The 25,877-nt window shown below is 37.7% G+C and overlaps 1 long non-coding RNA gene across 1 annotated transcript; it reads right to left on the bottom strand.

The window, feature by feature from the left end:
* Nucleotides 1–16,844: 16,844 nt before the first annotated feature.
* On the bottom strand, nucleotides 16,845–25,441 carry LOC124079090 (uncharacterized). Its single transcript, XR_006847143.2, has 3 exons — nucleotides 24,276–25,441; nucleotides 22,157–22,259; nucleotides 16,845–16,999 (listed from the first exon to the last, which is right to left on the bottom strand). It is a non-coding gene; the product is annotated as an uncharacterized LOC124079090 (long non-coding RNA).
* Nucleotides 25,442–25,877: the final 436 nt, after the last annotated feature.

Genomic DNA, 25,877 nt, shown 5'->3' with positions numbered 1-25,877 from the left:
ATGGCTGGGAAACCCTGTCCTAGAGGAAGGAGTGAGCTGAGCCAGTGACTTAGATATCACTTAGAACATCTCCAGGAAAAGAAGTACATTGAGAAAGAGGGGACAGATGGATGAGTACAAAATCAGGCATCACTTGCATCATTTTTTACTAAAATAGGTTCCTCAGAACAGCTATTAAGATGATCCAATGGAGTCCCAAATGGGTTTCTATCTTAAATTACTGGATTTACACACCTCCTAGAAAAATCAGACATCTGGCTCATGACTAGAGCCAGTAACTGAGAATCATGCCATAAAATTTAGAGTCTAAACAACCTTTCTTTCCATGCCTGCAACATCCTCAATCGACAATTAGGATCACCAGGCACCTTGCAAAATATCTGGACATCCATTTTTCTGGTTTCTAAGTAGACAAAGAAATATGGAAAACCTGAGGTGCTTCATTATTCAGCAGCAAAATTGATTCACTGAGAGCCCACAAGCATAACCACTTTAACTTAACAGGTGCATTACTATAATTTGAACTGCATAATAGCTAAGCCAAAAAGCCATTCAGTCATTGACAGATATAAACAAGCCCAAGAAATTTAAAAAGAACAGCCTACCCAGAATAAAACTCCAACACATGTTGAAAAAATAAAATAATCTTACTGACAAAAGACCTCACTCTACCAATATAAAAGAGAGAGGGAACACATTTTTTTAAGTAAGCAATACCAGATTTATATGCTTGTAAGGTAGCTCAAATGTACCCACAAAGACAGGAAGAATTTAATATGAATTTCTACAGTGAGACAGAAGAAAGAATAATTTAATCTGCTTTTATCTCTTTGAGAGATAAAGACGTTCACCTGTGACAATCCCCTGTGTACTTCATCTGAGAGTTAATTTTGAAGGTATACATTTACAGGACCAGATAGCAAAAGGCCCCTGACATTTCATTGTAAAATAAAAAGGTTGGACCTCTTATTGACCCTCTTATGGTTTCAAGAAAACACTTTAAGAAGAGGAAGTTTAGGAAGCAGTCACCTCTTAACCCTCAAAGAAAATTTCACCATTTTATTCTTATGTATACAGAGAAAAGAGAAAGGAGGAAGTACTTGTTTAGCTCCACCTAAGTACCAGGCATTTACAGTGTGGTCAGTTCTCATTATTTGCTGTAGTTATGTTTTATAAAATTACTACAAACATGGAATCAGCAAATACTGAACCATTGTTCCTAGTAGAAATGCAGGTTTAGATTCTGGCAAGCATATGTTCACATTTTTATCAACTGATCAACACATAACTTTCTTTGATTTATTTCTGTTTAAAGATCTTATCTCATACATATTGTTGACTTGTTACCATTGAACTCATGGCCAGGAGTACTTCATGCCTGAGTGAAGCTTATCTAACATACATATTTTCTCCATAAGGCAGAAAATCTTCTGGCACTTAGGAACACTAGACAACACTAGACAGCACTTCAGCACTACACTTGGGGGCCATTTTACACAGTTAAATATTCAAAGAAAAGCATGAAAATGCAAAAAATGTGGCACTAAATAGACTGGAAAAGGGTATTCGTTTACAGTATGAGAGCTAGAACAAGACAGAGCATTGTTTGTTTGGCTTCAGCTAGTAACATATGCTTTGGATAACTCAAAATTTTGCCATGCTGCTTCTCTTTGTGAATGTAAAACAGTCAAAGTATTATTCTTGGAGTTACAAATAAATTTTAGCAAGTAGGTGAATTCACAAATGCAGAACTATGAATAATGAGAATCAACTATATATTATCCTGTTTAAACTTTCCAGTGACTTTTCAAAATAGGCATTGTTATCTCTTTTTTACAATAAGTAGTCAATCTGTTGATGGAGAATTCTTGAGTTACCATAACACTGTGCTAAGACTTGAAGTCCATTGAAGGTCATCTAATAGCAACAATCAGACAAAGATCAGTGGTGGATCCCAAGAAGTAACCAGTCAGAGTGGCAAAAGAGAAGAATGCTAGGAGGACTATGTTTGCTGGCACATAGTGGAAGCTCCAGGAATTTTCTGAGTTTTTCCCAAAGCTGTAGAAGAGATTTGAGGAAAGAATTAGTTTTGTAACTTCTAGGCATGGGACGAAGCGATACTACTTTTTAAGTGTTATTATGGGATACTATTTTATCCAGGACTAGTGAAATGTGGAATATGTCTATAAGGTCAATAATGTTCTCCCCAGGGAGAACATTTTATACTAACCCTAAATATGGCACCATTATGTTTCTGTTCTGACTGAGGTTGTGTACATCTGTACAGAATTCTATCACTGATAAATTCCTATAGGCAAAGTTTGGGGATATCTTAAGATTACAATACTTGGCCTTAATTTAGGGAAATGGAAATTCTTAGTATTAGTCCACATTTGATATCTACATTACAAATTATTCTTCTTATAAAAGCACTGGTAGTTTAAAAGAAACTGGGACTAAAGGAGATGACAGATGAAAGGAAGTAAATTCAAATGAATTCTTAATATTCTTCATATATTCTTGTTTGATACCTGGTTGAGGATAAGTTAAAGTTTTTTATTCTAAACTTCATAACTTAAGAGAGTAAGAGGTTTCCATAAATACTTAATCCAGTTCTTTAAGAATGTTTTGAAGTAACTTCAATGAAAAATAAAATAAAAACATTCTGAAGGAACTAAATAAACCCTATTTTTTTCAAGTGCTGATGTTTCCAACTAGATTACTATCTAGAAATTCTAAGCTTAAAAAGCAAAAGATTTAAGAAAAGAAGTCTTATTTCTGAATCCTTAAATCTATTTGAGTGGAAATATGAGGTATTTAAAAAGTCTGTAGGGTTAAGTATCACATAATCGTTTTACCATAATATATATAGTGGCTTTTCATAGGTGTCAACATTTGAGGAAGTGCTATAATTGAGATCACAATAAAACAAATATGTCTTTTTTAAAGAATAAAGCAACTAAGCCAGCTTTAATGGCTCCCAAGGAGCCTTCATGCTTTTGTTTAAATACCTGACTGTCAGCTATTTAGGTCCATTTTAAAAGTTGCAATCAATAGAGAGTGCTCCCTTTTGTCAAAGTCAGTTGTAAAACTGCAAATAACAGACTGGTTGGCCAGGAGACAAATTGCATGAAGTTCTTACTCTGGTTTATTAGGGCCACATCTTGCAAATCAACCATGGCGCCTAGAGAAACATCTTGCTCCTAACTGGTGTCTGATGTCTTGCTAAATGAATTAATGAATGGGCATGTGCACTGGCAATACCAAGGGGACTGGGGAAGACAACGAACAAAAATCTCAACAATTTCACCAATCTCAACAAATAGGTTATACATCTCCAAATAGAATTTACTGCTTCTTCCTCTGAGTCTGATCTTTTCAGAAATATTCAACAATTTCACCTTTTGTTTTCTTGTATTATGGTTTTATTGTCTCTTTTCATAAGTAGGTAGACCAATAAGACAGATTCATCTGGGTAAAGGATGAACTGCAAAGGGGGATGAGTGAGAATGGGGCTATGAAGTAGGTTAAAAATCCTTCCTGCAGTAATACTGAAAATCTCAGTGTTGCAGAGTTATCTTTAAAAAGCTGATCATGCATAAGTACCTATGATGTGTCATTATATGCTAGGATATTCTCCCATTGTACTAATATTTACTATACCTGAATATAATGAGACTATTACCTTATCTCTACATGGGGTACAGACACCCAGGAAAGGAGTTTAAGACAACTCCTTTTACGATGCCTTGAATCTGCCATAAATATAATTATAAGACTTATGCCTCATCTTAATGTTTCTCCTATCTCTAAAAAGCTTTTTAGCTGTGATGAATAAAGTACCTTGAGATTTCTAAAATTGATGGCTAACACTTGAAGGGGGGGGACTCTGAAGACCAAGGGAATATCTTCAATTCAGCAAATATTTGCTGGGCTTATTGTATGTGATTGGCTCTGAGCTGGGTACTAAAAATACACATGAACAAGCTATGAGCCCTACTCATAAGCACTTTTAGTCTAGGTACCATAAACAAACATCTGTATAAACAAATAGCTCTATGATGAGAAGCATAAGTTGTGATAAATGCATGTATAATATACAGTGGGACCCAAAGGAGAGCATCATCAATTCTGTTTAGAAGATAAAGGAAAAGCTTCAAAGAGGACATGAAATTGAACCAAGCCCTGAGTAATGAGTCATTACCAAGGTAGCTCAACCCCTTACAATGAAGTGGTAGTCTTCAAACTTAAATGATATAATGATAGAAAGAAAAAGTTTTGACCTCTAAGAATTGATTTATTCTAATGGTATTTGGAAATGCACATACATCAAGCTGAGTATAAAATCTTTATGCTTTTTTCTATTGTAAAATCAAAACAAATTTACAAATTAAATATGATCAAAGCTACATTGCCAATAGAATCCAAATTAGCTACATTTCATTTAATGTAATGAATGTTGTTGCTGTCCTGAAACTAAGTTGCTGATGTTGCATCTTCTCTTTCTCTGGCTTGGTCAAATGAATATGTGCAAAGTAATATTCTTAAAAATAAAATAGCATGGAAGAGTTTATGAAAACAGTTGCCTTCCCTAGAAGAAACTACTATTTCTAATTTTGCTTCTCTGATTGATACTATTATACTTCTCAATAAATTACTTATGCTGATATCAACCTTAAGATTTTCTGATTTCTTGATTTTTAGATAGAGACAGTTGACTTATCTACTCCTCTTCCCTATATATTACACATAAGAGAACAACAAAAGTAGTCACCTGTGTAACATTATATAGAATTTTAAGCCTCCTTGTCTGGGACTATTAAACATGGGCTCTTCCTTTTTTCTCCTCATTTTGTTAGACTAGAATAATACTACCCCATCCTGTTTTCTCCTTCCCTTTCATGTTCCAACTATTGTCAATTAAATCTTTATTCTGCATGGTAACACTTATAGACTGACTTGTAACCACAGTTAAGTTTCTTATGATTTGGTTTATAGATTGAGTCTAAGTTTTAACAACCTATATACTTTGCTAAAATTGGTTTAACCAAATATTGTTCACCCTAGAACATTATGTCAAAGATCTCAGTGCAGATTAATATTTTCAACCCCTACAATAACAAAACAGTAATATGCCTGATAGGCAGTGAAGAATTAATTCTGATTTTTTTTTAATTTTTATTGTTGGTTGTTCAAAACATTACATTAATGCTGATTTCAAAGGTACAAAACTGTCAGCAAGAGGAATAGGATTGAACATGATGTTTAAAAATCATGTCTTTCCATCCTTTTCCATTACTGCTCTAGTTTTTTCCTTCTCAATCACACATTACCATAACATTTCAACCCTCACATCCCAGGGTAACTTGTAAGGCTTGGAATATGGCATAAAAACACTCCAAGGTCATAAGACATTTGCAGTTTATTATGCCGTTTGAAAGAGAGAAGAGGTTTGATAAAATGAAATATTAAAATGCCTCTCCTGAAACTCTCCTGGAATCCTGTGGCCATCACTGCACAAAATGTTCTCCTTTAGTACAACAAATTAGAGCCTTGGGGGACCCTAGTGGTTGTTTGTTATATTTAAGCATTTAGCCCACAGGCATTTTAAGAGGATTCCATAGGATTCTCCTTAGTTCCTTCCCAATGTTATTTTCTTGAGCTGATCTTGGCAGATATATATGCCAGCTTATTTAAGCAGGCGCAAATTTGGCCAAAAAATCTATAGGCATTCAAAGGTCCTAAAAATGGGCTAATACAAGAGATCATTGAGAGTTAAGAGTGGGATACTAATTACAAAATATCATCTATTTTGCATGAAACTGAAGTGCCAAGTCACAAGAAACATATAGACAACAAAATGGCACCTAAGATATGCTTTCCTTTGTATGACAGAAAAGCCTCTTATTGAAAATGCACAAAGATCAATAATATTGTGGTGAATATTGTGGTAGACCACTCAGATTTCCCTTCAAGTAGGAAGAACTTTACCCCTAGCTGCTGGGAGTGCTATTGGTTATCAGCCCTCATCAGGAACTGCCTCAGCTCAATCTAGCAGATTGGATCAAGCCAGTGTTTTCTTTCTAGGGCAACCTTGTCCAATGATAATCTATTCAGAAGGCATCAAGGCTCAGACCCAGGGCTCATCCCTGAACAACTTTGAAGGAACATCTCACCTATGAAGTTTTTATGGGACTAACTGACAGAACTGCGTTCCAGCTCCACTTCTCCCTAGCCCAATCCTGCTTCCTTCCATAGGTCTTGATCCCATATAGGCCTAATAAATAGCCTCAGACCTTAACTCCAAGTTCCATCTTCAAATCTGCTTCTCAGGCAATCTGACTTGTAACAGATGGGAAGAACTATGTGCAAGTATTTTTGCCAAAAGGCATTCTGATGTCTCCGAACCTGTGGAAGCAACCATTTAATGTGTGTATGGTATTTCAAAGTTTATTTACTGCTTTCATCTCATCAGCATCTCAGATACACTCTGAGTCAGGGGCAATTTTATCTCTGTTTTACAGATCAGAAATATGAGTCTCAGAAAACTTAAGTGATGGATAAATGATTCAATTCACTAAACCACTGGTGGGACTCCTAATGATGATGAGTGTTAAGAGTGGCCTTAGGTTGGGAGCCACTGAGTTTGACTATAACCTCTTGTATAATTTTTCCACTGCCACCAGAACAAATGACCACAACCCTAGTGGCATGCAACAACACAAATTTATTATCTTACATTTCTGTAGGTCAGAAGTCCTGGTGGGCTTAGCTTGTTTCCCAGCTTCATATTTCACAAGACCAGGAACAAGCTGTTGCCTGACTGGGCTTATGTTAGGAGGCTCTAAGGGGGAAAAAATCAGTTTTCAAATTAATTTATTCAAGCTGTTTAGTTCCTTGATGGCTGTCAACCAGGGAATGGTCTTTGTTCCTAGAGGCTTCCCACATTCTTTCTTACACTTTCCATGTGCCCCACCCCCACTCCAGCATCAGTAGGTTAAGTCCTTGTCATGCCTCTAATCTCTTTGAATCTGCTGCATCTCTCTGAATGCCTCTTCTGCCCTCCTCTTCTGTGGCATCATCCTTCTGACTCCAGCTGGAGAAAATTCTTTACTTATAAGGGTTTATGTGATTAAATTGAACCTGCCTGAGTAATCCTTATTACTGTCTATTTTAAGTCCTGTAGCCAGAATTACATTGGCAAAGCCCCTTCATGGCAATACCTAGATTAGCATTTGATTGAATAACCAGAGGATGGGAATCTTGGAGGAGCATCTTTGGAACTCAGCCTACCACATTTCATCACTTGTATATCTAAAGCCAACAGCAGCCCCAAGGTCCAGGAAGCAGGTGTCTCAGGTACATTTGGTCTTGCTAACTTTGATTGCTACTTTTAAGAGGTTAACATTTCTGAAATAAGGCACTATGAAAATCAACAAGGTTACACATCATGTTTACACTCAGCCCCCATGTCTTTGAGATATACCACCATATACAGTCCAAATAATATTGGTAGTTTTTTATGGGCAGGGTTTGGCAAATGTTCCTAATCATAGTATTTACCTATTTCCCAGGGATCCTTTCTCTGCATCCTGATGCAGTGCATCTGTGAGGGGACTGCAGGAATTTATAACTTTTGAAGTAACTCTAAGTCACCTTATCCTAAAGGAAGAAGAGGATACACTGTCATAAGACTCAGGTCCTTTCCTGCCACTAGGCCTTTATGTTTGCTGTTCCCTTTGTCTAGGTTATAACTTCCTTTGCTTTTCACAGGTCTACCTCCTTTCCATCCCTCTGATTTCAGTTTTCATGTTCTTGTCTAAAAAGAACTTTACTTGACCACCTTATCTACTTGAGATTGTCCTTCTCCCTAATTACATTTCAGTTCCTCACTGTTTTCATTTCCTCTACAGTACTGATCATCATCTGCACATGTTTTATTAAAGTATTTACTTGTCTCTTATCTATCTCCTTAACTTGCATGCAATATTGAACAAGGCAAGGATGCTTTTTTAAAATTTTATTATTTTTAAAAACATTTATATATGACAGCAGAATGCATTACAATTCATATTACACATATAGAACACAATTTTTTACATCTTTGGTTGTATACAGAGTATATTCACACCAATTCATGTCTTCATACATGTACTTTGGATAATGATATCCATCATATTCCACCATCATTTCTAACCCCATGGCCCCTCCCTTCCCCTCCTACCCTTCTGCCTATCTAGAGTCTGTCTATTCCTCCCATGCTACCCCTGCCTACCCCACAATGAATAAGCCTTAGCAAGGATGCTTTTTTTTTGAAAGAGAGAATTTTTTAATATTTTAGTTTTCAGTGGACACAACATCTTTGTTTGTATGTGGTGCTGAGGATTGAACCCAGGCCGCATGCATGCCAGGTGAGCGCGCTACCGCTTGAGCCACATCCCCAGCCCTGCTGCCTTTTTTGAGGTAGCAGTGCTTTTCATATATCCTCTATTTTGTCCTTTGAACTTAAGTTCTCTTGCAGATACTATTTATTCAGCCAATATAGTATTTGAGGAAGGACAGACCTTGCAGGTGAATCCAAGGAAAGGGCAGAGAATGAATTCTGGGCACCATAGAAAGAACCTCTTTGGGTCCCTTTTCTTCACTGCCACTAGGCTTGATAACCTCACTGGTCAGAATTTCACTCCCTGACCTCTTCGGAAGAAAAACACTGGGAGGAAGCATGACCCTCCATTGAAATCCATCAAGCCAGAACAGGGTGGAGAAGTAGATGCCAAATGTGACTGGTCTTCCCACACATCTCATCAACTCTTTACCTGAACAAAGACTCAGCCCCAAGAAATTCAGCAACCTGAATCCTGGGCCTGGGCCAACATCCTTAGCAAGGAAAGAACAGTCTGCAGTGATGACTGTGCTGGAGAAGGTTGGGGCAGGGGTCTAGAATACTTTCCTCCAGCCAATTCTTTCAGGTAGCCTCCAGCAACTCCCCCACTCACTTCCAGTCCTCCTTCTTCAGATCACCACAGACCAGACCAGTGCAAAACAGCTTCCAGAGTCCCATTTACAAAGGTTATTATTGTCCTGTTGTTATCAAATTCATGCTTTAGTCTCATTTTGCCTCTGCAGACTCACTATCTTGATAGGAAACTGATGGTCTCAGGTATCCTGAGTAATTTTTTTTTTAATTTTTTATTGTTGGCTGTTCAAAACATTACATAGTTCTTGATATATCATATTTCACACTTTGATTCAAGTGGGTTATGAGCTCCCATTTTTAACCCATGTACAGATTGCAGAATCACATCAGTTACACATCCATTGATTTACATGTTGCCATACTAGTGTCTGTTGTGTTCTGCTGCCTTTCCTATCCTCTACTAGCCCCCTCCCCTCCCCTCCCCTCCCCTCTTCTCTCTCTGCCCCCTCTACTGACATTCATTTGTCCCCCTTGTATTATTTTTCCCTTTCCCCTCACTTCCTCTTGTATGTACTTTTGTATAACTCTGAGGGTCTCCTTCCATTTCCATGCAATTTCCCTCTCTCTCTCCCTTTCCCTCCCACCTCTCATCCCTGTTTAATATTAATCTTCTTCTCATGCTCTTCGACCCTACTCTGCTCTTAGTTACTCTCCTTATATCAAAGAAGACATTTGGCATTTGTTTTTTAGGGATTGGCTAGCTTCACTTAGCATAATCTTCTCTAATGCCATCCATTTCCCTGCAAATTCTATGATTTTGTCATTTTTTAATGCAGAGTAATACTCCATTGTGTATAAATGCCACATTTTTTTAATCCATTCATCTATTGAAGGGCATCTAGGTTGGTTCCACAGTCTTGCTATTGTGAATTGTGCTGCTATGAACATCGATGTAGCAGTGTCCCTGTAGCATGCTCTTTTTAGGTCTTTAGGGAATAGACCGAGAAGGGGAATAGCTGGGTCAAATGGTGGTTCCATTCCCAGCTTTCCAAGAAATCTCCATACTGCTTTCCAAATTGGCTGCACCAATTTGCAGTCCCACCAGCAATGTACAAGTGTACCCTTTTCCCCACATCCTCGCCAGCACTTGTTGTTGTTTGACTTCATAGTGGCTGTCAATCTAACTGGAGTGAGATGGTATCTTAGGGTGGTTTTGATTTGCATTTCTCTGACTGCTAGAGATGGTGAGCATTTTTTCATGTACTTGTTGATTGATTGTATGTCCTCCTCTGAGAAGTGTCTGTTCAGGTCCTTGGCCCATTTGTTGATTGGGTTGTTTGTTCTCTTATTGTCTAATTTTTTGAGTTCTTTGTATACTCTGGATATTAGGGCTCTATCTGAAGTGTGAGGAGTAAAGATTTGTTCCCAGGATGTAGGCTCTCTATTTACCTCTCTTATTGTTTCTTTTGCTGAGAAAAAACTTTTTAGTTTGAGTAAGTCCCATTTGTTGATTCTAGTTATTAACTTTTGTGCTATGGGTGTCCTATTGAGGAATTTGGAGCCCGACCCCACAGTATGCAGATCGTAGCCAACTTTTTCTTCTATCAGACGGTGTGTCTCTGATTTGATATCAAGCTCCTTGATCCATTTTGAATTAACTTTTGTGCATGGCAAGAGAAAGGGATTCAGTTTCATTTTGTTGCATATGGATTTCCAGTTTTCCCAGCACCATTTGTTGAAGATGCTATCCTTCCTCCATTGCATGCTTTTAGCCCCTTTATCAAATATAAGGTAGTTGTAGTTTTGTGGATTGGTTTCTGTGTCCTCTATTCTGTACCATTGGTACACCTGCCTGTTTTGGTACCAGTACCATGCTGTTTTTGTTACTATTGCTCTGTAGTATAGTTTGAAGTCTGGTATCGCTATACCGCCTGATTCACACTTCCTGCTTAGCATTGTTTTTGCTATTCTGGGTCTTTTATTTTTCCATATGAATTTCATGATTGCTTTCTCTTTTTCTATAAGAAATGCCGTTCGGATTTTGATTGGCATTACATTAAACCTATAGAGAACTTTTGGTAATATCGCCATTTTGATGATGTTAGTTCTGCCTATCCATGAACAGGGTATATTTTTCCATCTTCTAAGATCTTCTTCTATTTCTCTCTTTAGGGTTCTGTAGTTTTCATTGTATAAGTCTTTCACCTCTTTTGTTAGGTTGATTCCCAAGTATTTTATTTTTTTTGAAGATATTGTGAATGGAGTGGTTGTCCTCATTTCCATTTCAGAGGATTTGTCGCTGATATACAGGAATGCCTTTGATTTATGCGTGTTGATTTTATATCCTGCCACTTTGCTGAATTCATTTATTAGCTCTAATAGTTTCTTTGTAGACCCTTTTGGGTCTGCTAGGTGTAGAATCATGTCATCTGCAAATAGTGATAATTTAAGTTCTTCTTTTCCTATTTTGATGCCTTTAATTTCTTTCGTCTGTCTAATTGCTCTGGCCAGTGTTTCGAGAACTATGTTGAACAGAAGTGGTGAGAGAGGGCATCCCTGTCTTGTTCCAGATTTTAGAGGGAATGCCTTCAGTTTTTCTCCATTCAGAATGATGCTAGCCTGAGGCTTAGCATAGATTGCTTTTACAATATTGAGGTATGTTCCTGTTATCCCTAGTTTTTCTAGAGTTTTGAACATAGAGGGATGCTGTACTTTGTCGAATGCTTTTTCCGCATCTATCGAGATGATCATATGGTTCTTATTTTTAAGTCTATTGATGTGGTGAATAACATTTATTGATTTCCGTATATTGAACCAGCCTTGCATCCCAGGGATGAATCCTACTTGATCATGGTGCACAATTTTTTTGATATGTTTTTGTATCCGATTCGCCAGAATTTTATTGAGGATTTTTGCATCTAGGTTCATTAGAGATATTGGTCTGTAGTTTTCTTTCTTTGAAGTGTCTTTGTCTGGTTTAGGTATCAGGGTGATGTTGGCCTCGTAGAATGAATTTGGAAGTTCTCCCTCTTTTTCTATTTCCCGAAGTAGCTTGAAAAGTATTGGTATTAGTTCCTCTTTAAAGGTTTTGTAAAACTCTGCTGTATACCCATCCGGTCCTGGGCTTTTCTTAGTTGGTAGTCTTTTGATGGTTTCTTCTATTTCCTCAATTGATATTGGTCTGTTTAGGTTGTCTATATCCTCCTGACTCAATCTGGGCAGATCATATGACTTAAGAAATTTATCGATGCCTTCACTATCTTCTAATTTATTGGAGTATAAGGATTCAAAATAATTTTTGATTATCTTCTGTGTATCTGAAGTGTCTGTTGTGATATTGCCTTTTTCATCCCGTATGCTAGTAATTTGAGTTCTCTCTCTTCTTCTCTTCGCTAGCATGGCTAAGGGTCTGTCGATTTTGTTTATTTTTTCAAAGAACCAACTTTTAGTTTTGTCAATTTTTTCAATTGTTTCTTTTGTTTCGATTTCATTAATTTCAGCTCTGATTTTAATTATTTCTTGCCTTCTACTTCTTTTGCTGTTGTTTTGCTCTTCTTTTTCTAGGATTTTGAGATGAAGTATGAGATCATTTATTTGTTGGTTTTTTCTTTTTTTAAGGAATGAACTCCAAGCAATGAATTTTCCTCTTAGAACTGCTTTCAATGTGTCCCATAGATTCCGATATGTTGTGTCAGTGTTTTCATTAATCTCTAAGAATTTTTTAATTTCCTCCTTGATGTCTTCTGTAACCCATTGATCATTCAGTAACCTATTGTTCATTCTCCAAGTGATGTATTCTTTTTCCTTCCTTCTTTTATCGTTGATTTTCAGTTCCATTCCATTATGATCAGATAGGATGCATGGTATTATCTCTACTCCTTTGTATTGTCTAAGAGTTTCCCTGTGACATAATATATGATCTATTTTTGAGAAGGATCCATGTGCTGCTGAGAAAAATGTGTAACTGCTTGATGTTGGGTGGTATATTCTATATATGTCAATTAAGTCTAGGTTATTAATTGTGTTATTGAGTTCTATAGTTTCCTTATTCAACTTTTGTTTGGAAGATCTGTCCAGTGGCGAGAGAGGTGTGTTGAAGTCTCCCATGATTATTGTATGGTGGTCTATTAGACTCTTGAACTTGAGAAGAGTTTGTTTGATGAACATAGCTGCACCATTGTTTGGGGCATATATATTTATGATTGTTATGTCTTGTTGGTGTATGGTTCCCTTGAGCAGTATGTAGTGTCCCTCTTTATCCCTTTTGATTAACTTTGGCTTGAAATCTATTTTATTTGATATGAGTATGGACACTCCTGCTTGTTTCCGAAGTCCATATGAGTGATATGATTTTTCCCACCCTTTCACCTTCAGCCTATGTATGTCTTTTCCTATCAAATGCGTCTCCTGTAGGCAGCATATTGTTGGGTCTTGTTTTGTGATCCATTCTACTAGCCTGTGTCTCTTGATTGGTGAGTTTAAGCCATTAACATTTAGGGTTATTATTGAGATATGGGTTGTTCTTCCAGCCATATTTGTTTATTTATGTTACTAAACATGGTTTGTTTTCCTCTTTGATTATTTTTCCCCCCTTTACTGTCCTACGTCCCACTGTTGGTTTTCATTTTTATTTTCCATTTCCTCTTCCTGTAATGTTTTGCCAAGGATGTTTAGAAGAGATGGTTTTCTAGCTGCAAATTCTTTTAACTTTTGTTTATCGTGGAAGGTTTTAATTTCATCTTCCATCCTGAAGCTTAATTTCGCTGGAAACACAATTCTTGGTTGGAACCCATTTTCTTTCAGTGTTTGAAATATGTTATTCCAGGATCTTCTAGCTTTCAGAGTCTGTGTTGAAAGATCAGCTGTTATCCCGATTGGCTTACCCCTAAATGTGATCTGCTTCCTTTCTCTTGTAGCTTTTAAAATTCTCTCCTTACTCTGTATGTTGGGCATCTTCATTATAATGTGTCTAGGTGTGGGTCTCTTATGATTTTGCACATTCGGCGTCCTGTAGGCTTCTAGGATTTGGGATTCTGTCTCATTCTTCAAGTCTGGGAAGTTTTCTCGTATTATTTCATTGAATAGATTGCTCATTCCTTTGGTTTGAAACTCTGTCCCTTCCTGTATCCCAATGACTCTTAAATTTGGTCTCTTGATGTTATCCCATATTTCTTGGATGTTCTGCTCATGGTTTCTTAACAGTCTTGCTGAGCTGTCTATGTTCTTTTCAAGTTGAAACACTTTATCTTCATTGTCTGATGTTCTATCTTCTAAGTGTTCTACTCTGCTGGTAGTATTCTCCATTGAGTTTTTAAGTTGGTTTATTGCTTCCTGCATTTCTAGGATTTCTGTTTGTTTTTTTATAACCTCTATCTCCCTGTATAGTTGATCTTTTGCTTCTTGGATTTGTTTATGTAATTCATTGTTGAAGTGATCTTTCATTGTCTGATTTTGCTGTCTGATGTCTTCCTTGAGACTCCAGATCATCTGAAGCATGTATATCCTGAATTCTTTATCTGACATTCCATCTGCTGCAGCTATTACCTCTTCTAACGTTGAGTTGACCTGCATTGCTTGTGGTCCTTTCTTTCCTTGTCTCTTCATACTGTTCGCGTTCCTTTCTACTTGGTGAAACTATTGTGCTATTGAATTTTCCCCCTATATATTTATATTGGTCTTGTATAGTTGCAAAGTCTCCCTCGCAGGCGCGGGCGGCGGCTCTGCCCCTCCTCCAATTGGGGCAACGTGCCTACCACGCCGTCAGGCCGCTGGGCCTGCTCTGCCGGTCGGTAGCAGGTCCGCCTACCTTGCAGGCGCGGGCGGCGGCTCTGTCCCTCTGCGGGCCGCTAGGCTTGTTCTGTCGGTGGTCGCAGTTCTGCCTACTTTGCAAGCGCAGGCAGTGGCACTGCCCCTCTGCAGGCCTCTGGGGCTGTTCTGCCAGTGGGTCGCAGGTCCGCCTACCTTGCAGGCATGGGGGGGGCGGCTCTACCCTTCCTCAGGCCACTGGGCCTGTTCTGTCGGTTGCAGGTCTGGCCTGTTCTGATGGTGGTCACAGTTCCGCCTACCTGGCAGGCGCGGGGGGTGGGGGGCGGCTCTGCCCCTCAGCAGGCCGCTGGGCCTGCTCTGTGCGTGGTCACAGTTCCCTCTACTTTGCCGGCGCAGGGGGAGGGGGCGGCTCTGCCTCTCAGCAGGCCACTGCTCCTCTTCTGCCGGTGGGTCGCAGGCCCGCCTACCTTGCAGGAGTGATTGGAAGCTCTGTCCCGCCGCGGGCCACTGGCCCTTTTCTGTCGGTGGTCACAGTTCCGCCTACCTGGCAGGCGCGGAGGGTGGGGGGGCGGCTCTGCCCCTCAGCAGGCCACTGGGCCTGCTCTGTGGGTGGTCACAGTTCCATCTACCTTGCCGGCGCAGGGGGAGGGGGCGGCTCTGCCTCTCAGCAGGCCGCTGCTCCTCTTCTGCCGGTGGGTCGCAGGCCCGCCTACCTTGCAGGAGTGATTGGAAGCTCTGTCCCGCCGCGGGCCACTGGGCCTTTTCTGTTGGTGGTCACAGTTCCGCCTACCTGGCAGGCGCAGGGGGTGGGGGTGGCTCTGCCCCTCAGCAGGCCGGTGGGCCTGCTCTGTGGGTGGTCACAGTTCCCTCTATCTTGCCGGCGCAGGGGGAGGGGGCGGCTCTGCAAGGATGCTTTTATATCTTCCTATTAGGCTTAATAAACTGCTTGATGCTCAATGAGTGTCCAGTAAATGAATGAATGAATGAATGACAAACTGCAACAAATCCATGAGTGTGGCACCCTATTCCTATAACTACTGAGCCATATCCCCAGCCAATTTTATTTATTTTTTTTATTTTGAGATACAGTCTTGCTAAGTTGCTTAGGGCCTAGATAAATTGTTGAGGCTGCTCTTGAATTTGTGATCCTCCTTCCTCAACCTCCCAACTCACTGGAATTACAGGTACAGGCCCCCATGCCCAGGCCCAATAAGAATATATGAAAAAATAAAATAATTTGGTCCAATTTGAATAAACTTTTGAGATGTGGATTCAATAATCAGTGTAATGCTAGAATTTTAACTATTGAGAAAAGGAAACCCTTTTGTTTTATGAGCACTTATTGCTTTTTATCCATATTAAGGTTGACTATCACAGTTGTTTGCTTAAATATGTACCCAAATGTATATAGGCTACCAAGTAAACATTAAAATTTTAGGCTAAAATCTATTTTGAGTGCTTCTCTCTTGGTTACTGTAAGTGGTGAGTCTAAGTCCTACCCTTTAGGGAGCTAAAGCTTTCTATGAAACTGATTTTGCTCATGTATGTGATAGGATTGATTCATGAGTGAGTGAGCAAATGCAGTACTTTCTCTTTCTTTCACTAGCTCCTAGATCCCTTCTCCATCTTTCTCTGTCCTTCTTTGTGCCCCAGTAGAGTGACCTATGTGAGCTACATCACTTGATTCTCACCTCTACTTCCACCCCATGCCACTGGCTTCTGGTTGGTTTCAGCTAAAGGGAAGTACCTGGAGAGTGATTTGAAAATAGGAGATTTTTAAAAAATGGCTAAAGTACTCACTACCTTGGATCTCTGCCAGCTTCACACCATTCTTCTGGTATCACAATTTCTGGGAGTGGGGGAACTTCCATGTTTCCGGCTATCGCTGTGCCTAGTAGATCTGTTCCCACCTTTGCCTCACCAGGCCTAAGATTGCCAATAGCTTTCTAGCTTTCTAATGTTGCTACATGCTGATACCCCAGTATCCTTAATGGTACCCTTAACTCCATCCACACCTCTAAATAGTAAATAGTTCCTTCAGTAAAAAAGAGCTCTTCAAAACTCCCAGGAGAGTTATACTGTTTTCTGCTTGGAATATATATATATATATATATATATATATATATATATATATATATTCACTTTCTTTGGCCCAATTTCCATTCATTTCCACTTAGATGATTATAAGCCTAGAGAAGCTAAGAGGGCATTCCCAAGATGTCATCTCCTACCTGCTATTTATGACCATTCAGGATGGTAGGTAAATGTTTTCCAACAGTCTTTTGTCTGTCTTGATACTTCTGATGTTTTAAAAGACTGAAAATGGCAAAATAAAAATAGTTCACAATTGGACAGGGGCTTTTTTTCTGCTTAATTGAAATTAGAGTTGAGAGTTTAAAGCTAATTTGGATTTCTTTAAATGAGGAAGCCTACTTGAGTACTTACTTTTGAAAGCTTAATTGTTCAGCTTTGGAGCATTTTCATTTATTTTTGAATGATAATAAATCATTTGAGTGGCCTGTTTTGCTTGCAAAGTGCTTCATTTGGCTCTATTTCAAGAAATGAACATGGCAAACAATACTTGTAATATGAATGGTTCAGAAAACAAACAAATAAAAAGCTGATTAAAAAGTCTCCATTCTTTGAATCACAATAAATGGGTCCTAGCACTTGAACAAAACTCATGGATTAAGTATTTACCACTTTGCCTACTTGCAAAGAGGCCACTTTCTACAAATGCGTTTTAAAATACCTTATGCCTACTAATACATCTAAATTTTTCTATTAAAATTTCATTCAGGTAATGAAGTGTTACATGGAAAATGCTTTGGATCTTGGATGGAAAGGAGACATCAGTAAAGTGGAAACATTGGACATGGATCTATCCTTAGATATCGTTGTGAGGCAGGTTGCTCAGAAAACACACCAAGTCCCAGTTTTGTCTAAATAGCCAGCCAGTGATTGCTCCTCACAGGACCCATAACTGTCTCTGCAAGGAACAGCCCCAAGCCTGAGCATTTTAGGATATTTAAAGGCAAAAACCACATCCGGGTTGACATAGCTGCAAACAAGCAGGTACAGAAGCTGAATTGGCAGTTAGAGAGACAATGCAATGGGTATGTTGGTATTTCCCATGGGACTTTCCAGGTTGGTATAGCAGCAAGCAAGCAGAAGGAAAGGTGGTCAAAATGACTCTAGTTCAGAATGTATTAGAGAATGGTTACTGTCTAGACAATCAATCTCTCACAAGGTACATTGCCCCCCCCAAAAAAAATGAAAACCAAAGAGAACAATTTTACATTGCATAAGAATTGCTATTTTGTGTGGCCAAGTATGTTATGCTAGGCAACTATTAATGGATACAGAGGAGGGGCTTTCCATGCATTTCTTACAAGATATGGAGTCTCAGGGTAAAATGGAGTCTGTTTGGTCATTGCCCATATAGCCTGGCCCATAACACTATGACATGTTCTGGAAATAAAATTTTCAACAAGTTACTTCACTTATAGATGCTTTTGGTTTCTTGTCTTTAAATAAATAGTAATAAAACCACCTAACTTCACAAATAATAACATAGTTTGTGTTTCCTCTAAGTAAAGCCTAAGACCAAGATAGAGGATAGGTTGTTCACTTGGGAGGTAATCCCAGAAAGTGGAAATAAGAGAGCAGTATGAGTCAGGGAAGAAGAAAGATAAGAAAATACTGCATGAATGAGCTTGTTGCCACCAACTCAAACCAACCAGGGCATCAATGAAGAATGTTCCTCAAAATTGTTCTGCTGAAACAAAGAAGGATGTGTTTTTGTCTAAAGCATTTATCCAGAGACTTTCTACTTGCTGAAGATGGCTACCAGATAGTAAATCTCTAGCACCTCCAGATGTGCCCACACAGAAGTTAATAGAATCCTTTGGGGCCCTGGGGCAGAAAAGAAAAGTAAGGCTCTATCTGTGTCCTTGAGATTGGATATCCTCAAGGTATAAGGAGCTATCCAACACAGACATGCTGAAGCCATGTGCATGTGATATGTGATAATGTGCCTGTTACAGGAAATATGCTTTAGTTTTTTTTCCCAATACTGGATATTGAACCCAGGCCAAGTGTTCTACCACTGAACTATATCCCCAAATCCAAGAAATATACTTTAAAAACTTTTGTTAAGGTCTGACTTAAAGGAGATGGAGTGGAGAAGTGGAGGAAGAAAGGTTTGAAGAGACATCTGACGTAGAAATGGCAAAGTTCATGACTAGCCAAAAAAGAAAAACCTGGACTGAACTTTATATTTCTATTAAGTTTGAAACCAATGGAGTTTCTTTTTCCACAGCAGAATAGGTGGTAAGATGAGTCAATGAAGAGGTTTTATCCTGAACGATGTCGGCATTTGAATCTAGTTCCCTCCATGTCTGATGTTTCCTCCTTTTGGAGGGATATCCATGAATGTAGTCTTTCTAACCTCTCCATCTAAAAATGACCTGTTTGGTATGAGATAATAAAATGGACTTGAAGAGCCCTATTCCTTTTTCTGCCTCCTTTCTTAAGTAAGGCTATATATTTTTATTATCTCTATCCCTAGTCTTTTATCATAGGCCTGTAGTTTTCAGAGATTCTGATGATGTCTGATTGATTCTGGAGATCAGTGTTAAGACGTTCACTTATGCACAAATATAAGCCACATTTTCCAATATCATAAGTGTTGTCTTTCCCTATAGATTTAGAACTCAGGTAGTAAACAGGGATGCTATTAGTGCTTCTTGGACCCCCACAAATGAAGACAAACTAGAAAGAACTACCAAAGTGCTGCCCATAAACTACAGCTCATTTTAGAAAGACCTTGGTGGTAAACAGAGAGTCTTTAATAATTATGCAGAAATAGGCTATGTTTTGGAAATGAAATAGGAGAGCACACATTTCTAGGAATTTAACAAAGGGGTAGCCAGAAACCTGGACAATGACCTTAACTGATCAAATACACAATTGTGTATGTGTTCAGAGTGTGTGGGTAGAATACACTGAAATACTGGAAATATAAAGGGATGGAGAAAGCAAAATATTTCATTTTGGAGCAAAATGTCTTCTTAGGACATCTAATTCACTGAAAGGTGCAGCATTTTCTGACTATTTCTCTTTCAGGGTCAGACAGCCAATTTTCCCTATTACCAAGCATCGTGGCAGAATTATTATCTCTTTGTGCTTGAAAGGGCCTTAGGAAATTAATCCAGCTCCCTTATTTTCTGCCCCCTCTAAACCAAGGTGGACAAAGTTTTTCATAAAGAGTCAGATAGTAAATATTTTGGTCACCACAGGGTTTCTGTCACACTGCAACTCTGCCATTGTTCACTGAAATCAACCATAAACAATATCTTAAGTGAATGGAATGGCTGTGTTCCAAGAAAACTCAATTTGCAAAAATAGGCACTGTGCTAGGTTTGACCTGCAGGCTATACACTGCCAATCTCTGCTCTGCTCTAAACCAGTGCTACTTAAAATATGATCTGCAGACTAATACCTGTCCAAAACAAATGTTTGTCATTAGTACATAGTAAGCATTTAAAAACTTGCATTATAATTTCACATTGTTGACACCTAAGCACATTATTTTTGGATTGTATTTTTTTAAAAAAATATATTTTTTTAGTTGTTGATGGATGTTTATTTTATTCATTTATTTATATGTAGTGCTGAGGATCAAACCGAGTGCCTCACACATGCTAGGCAAGCACTCTACCACTGAAAAACAACCCCATCCCAAACACATGATTTTTTAAAATAATTTATTCTTATTATATTTGCCAAAAGTATCAACTGCTGATGAATTAGAAATAAAACACCTAATCCTTCACTCATACAGTTTGAAAAGTAATTCTCTAAATGTCATGCATCTTCTCCTCTTCCAGATAAGGAATAAGATTCAGAGCATGGAGCTGATCAGTGTCTAACCCATTCAGTTAGAGAAAGAGTAAGGATTTGAACCCAAGTTTTCCAATTCCTAGTTCAGTGATGTTCTCTTATATGGCACAAATTTCAGTCAGTCTGAATGACTTCATAATTTACAGTCTTCCTAAAAGTCCAAAGTTCATTTCTTTGAGCCCTTAAGTCTGCACAGAAGGTCAGGTGGTAATATGCCAGGTGATTTTCTGTCAAGGTGGAGGATAGAACCCTCTAGCATCTAAACTGTTACCCCTGTTTCTGGTGCTGTCTGGGCCCAGGATTTTGGTCCAGACCAGCCTTCCTTTTTCCAATTATTGATTTAGTATTCTGCAACTTCCAGGCTAAATACATGGGAGAAAATGTAAATAAAAATTAATTCAGGTATTCCTTTTCATCTCTACCCCATGCAAAATTACTGGGTCATAAGGGGAGTCCTACGGCCCTCAATGAAACAAAAGGTATATTATTCTAAATATTATGTGTCCCATCTATTTCCTACCATCCGCCAGAAGATTTTCAGCCCTCACTTCCCTAGGAAAGAAATAGCTACTTATATATCCAAAGAGAATCCGAATAGCTATTAAAAATGCAATGAGTAATTAGGGCCAAAGGCAATGTCAGAGGAAGATAGAGCATCTGACAGAATTTGTAGAGGACTCTTAAAGCCTACAAGTCTAAATGATGCCAAGATTCATTGACCGTGTCAGCAAGATCAGCTTACAGAATGGTTACTTAAAAATGAATGAAAAATATTGATTCAGAAATGAAAAAGATGATGCACTAATATAATTCAGCCCATGAGATAAAATGACCACACCACGGTAGGTCAAGGATCAGTTTTAGATGTAACTGCTGAATTTTATTTTAAGGACCTTTAGATGCTTAACAAGTCTCGTTTTCAGATTTCACTGATTTAGTGTCATTGGTGAATGATTTAGGACTTCGGCCAAAGTTCATCTATTCTGAATAAACTCTACATATATCAGAGACTATTAATATTAGACATTTGTTATGGACTTGATTCATAATTATAGACTTATTTCTAACTCTACATCATTTTTTCTTTTCCCTAAATAGAACCCTGAAGAATCTTGGCTGGGTGACATGACAAGCTTATTTGTTTCATTTTGTTTTTAAATATCTGCATGAAACAAAAGGTACTTGTGTTAAGACATCCTATAATTTAGATATTCTTAGTTCTTATGAGCCTTTTCTTTTAATTAATCTAGATTAATATTGACTCAGATATTTTTTAGCTATAGATGAATATAATCCCTTTATTTTATTTGTTTATTTTTTTAAATGTGGTGCTGAGGATTGAATCCAGTACCTCACATATGCTAGGTGAGTGCTCTATCAATCACTGAGCCACAACCCCAGCCCATTGACTCAGATTTTTAATATCATAGTACTTTTGATATATCTAGGGCAATGAAAACATTCAGGCTTACCATAAAAACAATTGTGATGTGACCTAGCAATCCCACTTCTGAAATTATATCTAAAATAGTTAGAAATAGGATCTCAAGGAGATATTTATATACTCACATTCATGAAGCATTAGTCACAATAGCCAAGGAGTACAAGCAACCCAATGTCCATTGATGGATGAATAGATAAAGAAAATATGGTGCATAAACTCAATGGAATGCTGTTTAGACAAAAAAAATGACATCATGTTACAAGGTACAATATGGATGAACCTAGAGGAGATTATGCTAAGTGAAATAAACCAGTTACAAAAAGACAAATATTGTATGATTCACTTATATAGGGTAGATATAATAATAAAACTAAAATAATCAGGAAATAGAAGGGTGTTTTACCCAGAGCTAGGGGGAAAGAAAAATGATGTATAGTTTTAATGGGTATAGAGTTTCAATTTTGCAAGAAAAAAAATCTAGAGGTCTATTGCACAACAATTTGGATGCAATTAATACTACTGAATTGTACACTTAAAATGATTTAGATGGTATATTTTGTGTTTTCTACCATTAATTTAAAAATAATTTATTTAGTACACACTAAGCTTCTTTATATATCACCACGGAGGTTTAGGAAGCACTGTGCTATAATGGGAAGACTCTACAGACTGTAGCATTGATAGACCAAGATACAAATTCAGCCTTGTCATTTAACAGCTCTGTTGTATCAAGCAAATAAAAGTATTTCTCTAAGCTTCAGCTCCCTTACCTATGATATAGTCATCTCATAAGAATGTTGATCAAACTAAAACTAATCATCAATATAAAGCTTCCAGTATGCTCAAAAATGATAGCTACAGTGATAATAATAACAACAATGATTATGATAGTGATAATGTTGAAAATGACAACAAGTTGTTGCAATGTGCTATGAGAAAAAAAAGAATCAAAGAATTCCCAACCCTAAAGTCCTATTAGTGCTTTGGGTTTTCTCTATTGGTTTCTATCTAGCAGAAAAGTACAACCTTCAGTTTTGCTTAGGATGGTGGTGGGTCAAGGCAGGGGCAAACTGATTCCTTTATGTAACAGAGTCATTTTAAATGAGAGTTGTGGAAATTCCTATTTTTCCAAATTCTTTATTTTTCAGGAACAAAATAACCTTCTCAAATCATGATCTGAGCCTGGATATCAAAGAGTTTTGCAGGTATTAGCCATGAAAATGATAGTCTGTGTTTAAATGCCAGGAAGAAATCATTCTGCGCCACACTTTGTCAACTCCATACTCAGATACATTCATCTTTATGCTCATGTATGTTAGCTGTCATGCAGTCTGTATGTTTTATGGTTTATAGTCATAGATGATAATGCCATGAATTGTAGTTCCTACAGCACTGTCTGCAGTATGGATTATTTTTAAGGCCTACCTTTTGAAACTTTCATTTTAGGAAAAGCCAGTCATGAAGTATCAGGATTTTGACTCTAAAGAATTTTTAATATAGCATACTAGGTTATTATGAAATACAAATGAGAAGAAAATAAAAATGGCCACATAGCTGAAAAGTGGTGGGGTTTTTTCCTACAGTAATCAATAAAAAATTAAGTTTTCAAACAAATTTCAGATTTTGATTATCTAGGCCAGAGGCTGGCAAACTGTTTCTGTAAACAGCCAGAGAATAAATACTTCAGGCTTTGTAGGCCACAGTATCTCTGACAAAACTATTCAACTCTGTAATTAAAACAAAAAAGCAGTCATAAATAAAATTTAAATAAATTAGCATGGCTACATTTATGGACACCAAAGTGTGTTCTAATGAAGTTGTATTTTAAATATCAAAATATGAATTTTATGATTTTCAGTTATCATTAAGTATTATTATTGTTTTGATTTTTTCAACCATTTAAAAATGTAAATGTCATTCTTAGTTGGCAAGCTATATAAATGTAGGCCATCGGCCATATTTTACCTTCAAGCTAGAGTTTGCTGGCATCTGATCTGGGCTGTTTACTCTTTGGAATGTTGTCAGTACCAACAAGCGTCATTAACATTCACATAGTAAAATCCAAACATCTTAGATCATTATGAAGACATTTGTCATCTGACCTGAATTTCTCTCCCATTGCTATGCTCTAGCCATCCTCTCTCCAGATATATCCATTTTTCATCATTACCAGGACTGTCATATTACCATGCATTTTCCTCTCCCTTTCTTCACTATTCCTACATGGTAAAAGCGTACTCATACCTTGAGATGCAACTCCAGTGCCATGGTCTCCATGAAAAATTCCTCAAAGGACTTTTTGCCCCATCAGAACAAATTTGTCATGTGCTTCTGGTTCATAATTTCTTTTGTATACCTCACCTGTGACATAATAATATAACATATTCTCACTTTTTGTCTATATCACAATCAGATATTCATCTCTGTGAGGACACAAAGTGTGTCTTATTAACAAGTGTGTGTTCCCCAAACTCAATTCTAATGTTTTACTTTTTAAAAATGTTTTATATAACTCATAAAACAGTGCTTGTATAAAAGTTCATACAAAGTTATGAGGGAGCATACAATTCAAAACAATGTCCCAGGTTTTACATTTAGTTTTCTAATGATTCATTCAAATCAATGGTAAATTGCAGACATTATGCAATATTTCATTATCTTTGATATAACTATACTCATTATTTTGTCTCCTCATATTATTAACACTGATATCTACTTTGTACAGGGTCTGCCCTTGCTAGAATGTCAGAAAAGCATTAAGACTGGATCTACAGGAAAATCTTTCCAAACAACAGTAATAACCTATGGGCCTCCACCCCTATTTGAAAATCCATATCTACACAACCAGGTAGGCCAAGAGCTCAATGACCTCCAACCAAGAGTCTTGAGATCCCACTCTCAAGAAGAAGGCCTTTGATGGGAAAGATAGAAACTGAGGCCCTCTCTGCAGGAACCTAAATGACCATACCATACCAGGCCAACAACTCTTACTATTTAAACAGCCAATCCAGTCACTTTTAAGTAGACCCCATTTTTTGGTTGATGATTGCTGCTGATTATTCTTAAAAGGAAAGGAAGGTTTGGTATCAACACTGAAAAGGAAGGAACACACTGGCATTGATGATTCTAGATGCACTTTATTCCCTGTCAAATTTTTGTCATAGTGTAGACATGGCAACTTGAACTGAAACAGAATTTGAATACTTAGTACATTCATGACTATCTTCACAAATTCTTTAACAACTTACTAACAGAGAAAACCATAACCACTGTCACCTACTGTGATTTACTATTTTACTTAACATCAGAATGTATCTGTGCTAATTCTCTTCAATCCTTAAGATACAAGTCAAAAAACAATCTAAAACACAAAGAAGTAAAAACCAAAACTTTAGATGGGGGAAGGAAGAGGGATGCCAACAGATTTTATGAAACACAGTTTTGTATTTCTAATATTTCATGTAAAAAAAACAAGCCCACCAGAGCCACATGTATGAATAGAGATGTGAGGATATCATCCAAAGTCAATTCTTAATATAGCAGGTGTTCAATAAATATTTGTTGATGAATGAACTTATGAATGTATTCAGACACATAATCAGAAAGTCTAATATTCCTATAAACATAGCTCTTCTTTGCTTCCTTACAGCCATGCTGGGAAGAGGGTAGAGAACAGCTTTCCTATGACAAGGAAAGAATTCCTGAGGAATTGCCAAACATTTTGTGCTACTTGTAATATGAGCCCTTACTCATGCTGGTGGCAAATGGGAACAGTTTTTATGGCTTCATATAACAAGGGAGTATTTCACAGAATTCTTAGCAAGTAGAGATATAAGGAAATCACCC

Source organism: Marmota monax, unplaced genomic scaffold (genome assembly GCF_021218885.2).
Source record: "Marmota monax isolate L192 unplaced genomic scaffold, Marmota_monax_Labrador192_F-V1.1 WCK01_AAM20220418_F8-fsc00089, whole genome shotgun sequence".
Classification (NCBI taxonomy): domain Eukaryota; kingdom Metazoa; phylum Chordata; class Mammalia; order Rodentia; family Sciuridae; genus Marmota; species Marmota monax.
Note: the sequence above shows the minus strand (reverse complement) of the source record. Positions and strands in the feature narration are given on the sequence as shown.